This window comes from Erigeron canadensis, chromosome 4 (assembly GCF_010389155.1).
Source record: "Erigeron canadensis isolate Cc75 chromosome 4, C_canadensis_v1, whole genome shotgun sequence".
NCBI classification, from domain to species: Eukaryota; Viridiplantae; Streptophyta; class Magnoliopsida; order Asterales; family Asteraceae; genus Erigeron; species Erigeron canadensis.
In genome coordinates this window covers 11,497,410-11,503,378 of record NC_057764.1, presented here as the reverse complement: position 1 = coordinate 11,503,378, position 5,969 = coordinate 11,497,410, and the positions used below count along the sequence as shown (strand labels likewise).

The following is a 5,969-nucleotide window of genomic DNA, read 5'->3' as shown; positions in this document are numbered from 1 at the left end:
ATTTCTAGGAGTCTCAATCTTGTGCTCTAAGTTCACTTTATTTTTGTCAACAGGGGTATCAAAAGAAAGTATCTTCTTGACAGAGGCAAGATGTTTAGCTTTCCAAGCTTGAACTTTCTCTTCAATTTGGAAGAATGATGATAGCATTGAAGTGGACATATCATGAATCTCTTGAGGAGAGATGTTATCACCCTGCACATCTTTGTTTGAATTCTCACACCCATGGGATAGTGTAGAGCAATTAACAGAATTAAGATCATGCAACATTTGGGTAAGGATGGTCTTACTTACCTTTAGAGAATGATCTTGAGTTTTCAGATGCTCAATGACTTTTTGCTGAGACTCAATCTTTTCTACCTTCTCTGATCCATTCAACACGCGCAATTGTTATGCGGGGATGGGGATTCAGACCGATGAGGGACGTAGGAATTGCCCTTCCAGCCGCACCTTCCAGTACGGCTACCTTGTTACGACTTCACTCCAGTCACTAGCCCTGCCTTCAGCATCCCCCTCCTTGGGTCCTCTTTTTACGGAACCTTCTATGAAACAGAAAAAGGGGCTCCTAAACAAGAGTTTTGACTAGGTAGATTTACCCTTCTACGCCGTTTTAGGTGAGTTCGGACTCAATCATTGACCGGAGATTGGGACAGAGCGGATGGCAACTAGCTGACTTCTTCCTCAATCGGCCAAAATAACCGTGAGCGGCTACGATATTATAAGTTTCTTCTTCTTGACCGAATCTGTAACCTTCGTTAGCAGATTCATTCTTTTGGCTGGAGTTGAAACTCTCGAGTGCAAAAATTAAGTTCTTACAAATAAATACTCAATACCCAAGTAGGCTTATAAAAAGGATCGTGATATGATCAATTGCTTTCTGGGTTGTCTCACTTCAATTGGTATTTTTTCACGAAAAGCAGACATGAGATAACAAATTCAGTGTTTCACGAAGATTTTTGGTACCGCAGTGGCCCTTTGGTTGGGTATTGGTGCAACATTACCTATTGATAAATCCCTAACTTTAGGTCTTTTTTAAATTGATTGATTCAATTCCTCTTAGTCTCGACTTTAGGGATAATTTTTTTCGCTATCTTTTTTAGAGCAATGATGAGGAACGCTTTTTTGTTATGCTACTAATACCTGTACTTGCTCTGCTATTCTGCCCCATCCTGGCTGAGGAAGAGTTACGGGCGCGTAAAACAAAAAAATACGTTGATGGGGGACGGGCATACTATGCGTAATACTTTTTTATTTCAAAAACTGGAGTCAAAATTAAAGTAAGGAGTGGGAAATATGAAAATAAGAGCTTCCGTTCGTAAAATTTGTGAAAAATGTCGACTAAATCAATACTGTAATTAAGCAATCGTTTCTTTCTAATATCAGTTTCCAATTTCCAATCAACAACAGGTAGATCGATAGGACATACGCGAACACATGTTTTAAACCTTCAATTTCTTTTTCCAATATGGTAGTTGGAATATAAGCTCTTTGTGAAACTGGTTTTAAACAAACTTTTTGAGAATCTTTTTTAGGAATTGAAATACTGTCTATTTCTTCTAACTCATAGATAGATCTTTTATGAGTTTTCTTGTATGTGTCATTAATAGCATCATAATCAATCTGAATTGGTTTTTTGGTCTTTCAACATCATCGGACTCAAAGTCATCCTCAAATGGTCTGATGAATTCTTGAATCATGCCAAGTCTAAGACATTTTTCATCATAAAGTGGACCAAGGTCTTCTTTTTGGATTTTTTCCAAGTGTGCTGGGTTCTCATAACCCAAACCAAGAAGAAGTTCTGATCTATCAATCTTTGACTTGTTATAATAAACAGTGAAATTCAAAAGAGGATTTTGTTCAATTTTATAGATTTTTTCTTGATAGAACAAAACATTTGCTTTCAACTCCTCAACTTGTTTTTGAAGAGTTTCAATTTCAACTCCTTTGAGAAAACATGTACTGTTTGGATCAGAAATCTGTCGTTCATGTTTTTCACAGTTGGGTCTAAAATCTTTCATTTTATTGGTGAGAAACTCAACATCAGCTTGTCTTGCATTTGCTCTTATCCACTCATTGGTTTTCTCAAGCTTTAGGGTTTCAATAGTCTGCCTGAGTGAATTGACAGTCTCTTCAAGGTCTTGACATTTGTTAGTCAGATGAGCATTGGGAGAAACAACTTGGGAACTGGTACTTGACAAATGCATTTGTTTTAAAGATTCATAATTCACTTTGAGAGCTTCATGAGCTATTGAGAGTTCTGAAAAATTTTCATTGATTTTATAAAACTCTTGTTTAGCCATTTTCAAATTGTTTTTCAATTTAAGGTTTTGCTTTGTCAAAGTATCAGTAGTTGTTCAAATCTACCACACTTGTTTCTTGTGAAGTAGTTTGTAAAAAATTGGTAGTTGAAGTCATCAAGCATTTGAAATCTTCAGAATCAGCAAACTTTGTTAAATCATCCCATATCTCTTTTGCATTGTGATCATGATTAACAGCAGAGAAAATCTCATCAGGAAGAGATTGATAGATATAGGATTTGGCTTGCTTGTCAGCTTGAATTCTTGCTCTTTGAACTTCAGTCAGTTGGTCATTGATAAGAATATCTCCATTGGGATGTTTGAAATAAATTGGACCTTCAAGAATTGATTCTTTAATGAAGACACCATTTGGTTTGGTATTAAGAAAATCCATGAATTCATTTTGCCATTTGACAAAAGAATTTAAGTGAAGAATTGGAGGTCTGATTATTGACATCATTGGATCAATGTTGGTTGTTGTCATTGAAATGAATGAACAAAGATTTGGAAATTGTTTTTGTTGGTTTTGAATTTTGAATGACAAAACGATCTTGAGGAGATCGTATTGAAGAAGGAAAGATAGGACGATCTTGAGTAAAATCGTCTTAGAAGAATAACAAAAAAAATTCTAAGTACGGAAGACAGGAAGATAAGACGGTCTTGGGGAAGATCGTCTTAGAAAATTTGTTAAGCAAAAATAAGACGGTCTTGAAGAAAGATCGTCTTAGAACAACTTTGAGGAAAAACAAATTTTTAAGTATGAGAATTTACGAAATTTGGACAGAATAACGGTATTGTTTTAGGATAGTTGAGCAAAACCAATCTCAAAGAGATTAGTTACCCAGGAAGTGTGTGATTCCCAATCACAACAACTTCAAATGATCAAATCATCACACACAGTTCACACAGAACCAAGAATGTTAAGACGATCTTGGCAAGATCGTCTTAACAACAAATGCCAAACAAACCACTAGGACGATCTTGGGAGATAGTCTTAGAAACACTTAAGTAAAACGGTCTATTTGAAGATCGTTTCAAGGGAATTTCTTCAAGAACACCGGAAACGACAAAATAGTCGTGTAGAACACTGATTTGCTCTTTTCTCACTCAATTTTGAGTGTAAGAACTTGTTTCAAAAACAGAAATGCTCAAAATTCGATCGCGCACAACCCTAGCAACAAAATTATAGCTCAAATCAAGTCAAAATCAAAACCCAAAATGTAGTCAACTTTCCACAAATTTCAGATTATACTCAAAACTTTGAATTGGATTTTGAAATTTAACAGTTTGTTTTCAGAGGTGATTTAGAATTGATTTGAGAAAAAAAAACAGGAAAATTGAGTGAAAATTGATGGTGAATTGGTGAAGAGCAGAAACGGTTTTGAATGAACACAAATTGATGAAATTTGAACAAAATTAACACAAATCTGTATAGAATTTGTTCTGGATCTTCAACAGATTGTTGTTTTGCTCTGATACCACATGTAAAATTACAACAGATTCGTGTTTTGATGCGGAAGTAAGGTATTCAATAATGGTGAAATGTGTGTGTTAGTGTGTGTTCTTGAGAGAGAAAGTTGTATATGTTGAATGATCTGATTACATTCAATTCATCAAATGTGTGGGAAATGAGTTATCAGATTACAGGAAAAGAAGGTTTGAGGGGTATTTATACTCTAAGGAAACTTACAAAAGCATTCCCTCAACCTTACAATAAATACATAAACATACATTGTTTTTAACTACAACTAAGCATTATTTATATTTCTAACAGTAACATATTTGACAATCAGCAATTGCTTCTGGTGTCGTACTTGCAGTGAGGATGTCAATTCTTTGAACTTTTTTGATAAGGTTATTTAATGTATTATCCTCACTTCTTTGAACTTTTATGATAAGGTTATTTAATGTATTCAATACAGATTTGTTAAATTGGTGATTTTTACCCATTTACTTTGGTAAAATTGACTTCTGCTATATCACTAATCCATGATTTGAAGCCTAAGTTTTATGTCTAAGGTATAAAGTCTCCTAATTCCTGTTATGTTAATAATTAGGTTGTTAGCATATAAATACAGGTTCTATAATTTATAGAGAGTAAAAAGAAAAGTTGCCTTATGTCAACCCATCCAGTACTAAAAGTGACTCGTTTTGGCCCGTTAACCCTCCATTCCCACCAGTCCTTTTTTGCGACCTTCACAAATTGAACACGAAATGAGCAACTTTTATAGCATACAATATACAATGAGCCGTAACTTATTTCAAAGGATATTGTCATATCAATATACCTTCGACAGGGTGCAATATATCAACTTTCTAGTGTATATATGAATTATAAGTGCGTATTCGAGTCATGGATCATTGTGGCATGTTTTCTGGTTGGAGTGGTGTTTTACTTGTTATAAGATAGGTTTTATTCTAAAGTCACTAAATAAACTTGGCAAGTCAATTTCTATACTGAAGTCTGTACCAAAAAGTTAACTATTGTTCATGTTGTTAAAATGCATTCTTAATGAACTTTTATTAGCATTAACCTTAACCGTTTCAAACCATCTCAGAAGATAACCTGTTGAGAAGATAACCTGTTGACTGATACCCAATTCCATCTGACATGCCTATAGTGAAAGCTGTCAAATGGGTTGAAAGTTGTGTTAGTGGTTTTATTATTCTTTTGATATAAAAAACTCTATGCCATTTTCTACGTAACTTAATAGTTTTTTAGATTATTATAATTATTGTAACTATACTGAGCAACCTAATTATTTGTTAAAAAGGTACAACGTATTTGGCCAAAACTACTTGGGTCAACCAACCTTTCTTGACCCTACCAAAAGTGACCGGACATGCTACCCAACAAGTTATAACAAAATGTAAACATACCTCAGGAGCCTTTTATCTACTCCATGCCATGGTTTGTTCTCTGTGCAAATATGTGTACTATAACAGTTGGTTTGCAAATGATCAATTGAAACAACCAAGTAAGAGACTGAAATCATAGAAAGATTATCAACTTGATCAGTTGGTTTTTCTTTTTGGAGCCTTCATAAAACAATCACTTATTATTATTATTATTATTATAAATAGCTTCTCATAAGTGAATCCTCTAAAGAGCATCATAATGCAGAATTCATATCGACCGGGAAAATAGAAGAAGGGGCGATGAAAATGAAGATAAAAAAAGACGAAGATGATGATGAGAATGAGTCTCTCTTCCATCTTATGGTGATGACGATGGCCTTATCATCTACCATTCTTTATCAAAAAAAATTAGGTAGGAGATAAAAATAAATAAATAAATAAAACACATCCCTAATTCATTAATTATGGTCAGATAAAGAGACCCTTTTCATCCAAAACTGTAAAACGTTCTATCAATTAAATAGGACTTTATCAGTTAATGAACGAACCCCATTAATAAATTATTGAATCATGCACTAAACTCAATCAATAAAACCAAACTTGATTTTATTAATCTCATAAAATTAAATTATATATAAACCAATCAATACACTCGTTTATACAATCCAGTAAAGGTGAAAAAAGAAACACCATTAAAATTTAAATTAACCACATAATTGATATCAAAACACAGCTAAATTATAAATACCTTCATTAATTTTGGTTTAAGGATTGATTGCATGCTTACAACTTTAGATATATATAAGATGAATTGGC

General features: G+C 33.7%; 1 long non-coding RNA gene across 1 annotated transcript; it reads right to left on the bottom strand.

Moving 5' to 3' along the window:
- Positions 1-4,442: 4,442 nt before the first annotated feature.
- LOC122595041 lies at positions 4,443-5,184 on the bottom strand. Its single transcript, XR_006323184.1, has 3 exons — positions 5,175-5,184; positions 4,877-4,921; positions 4,443-4,488 (listed from the first exon to the last, which is right to left on the bottom strand). It is a non-coding gene; the product is annotated as an uncharacterized LOC122595041 (long non-coding RNA).
- Positions 5,185-5,969: the final 785 nt, after the last annotated feature.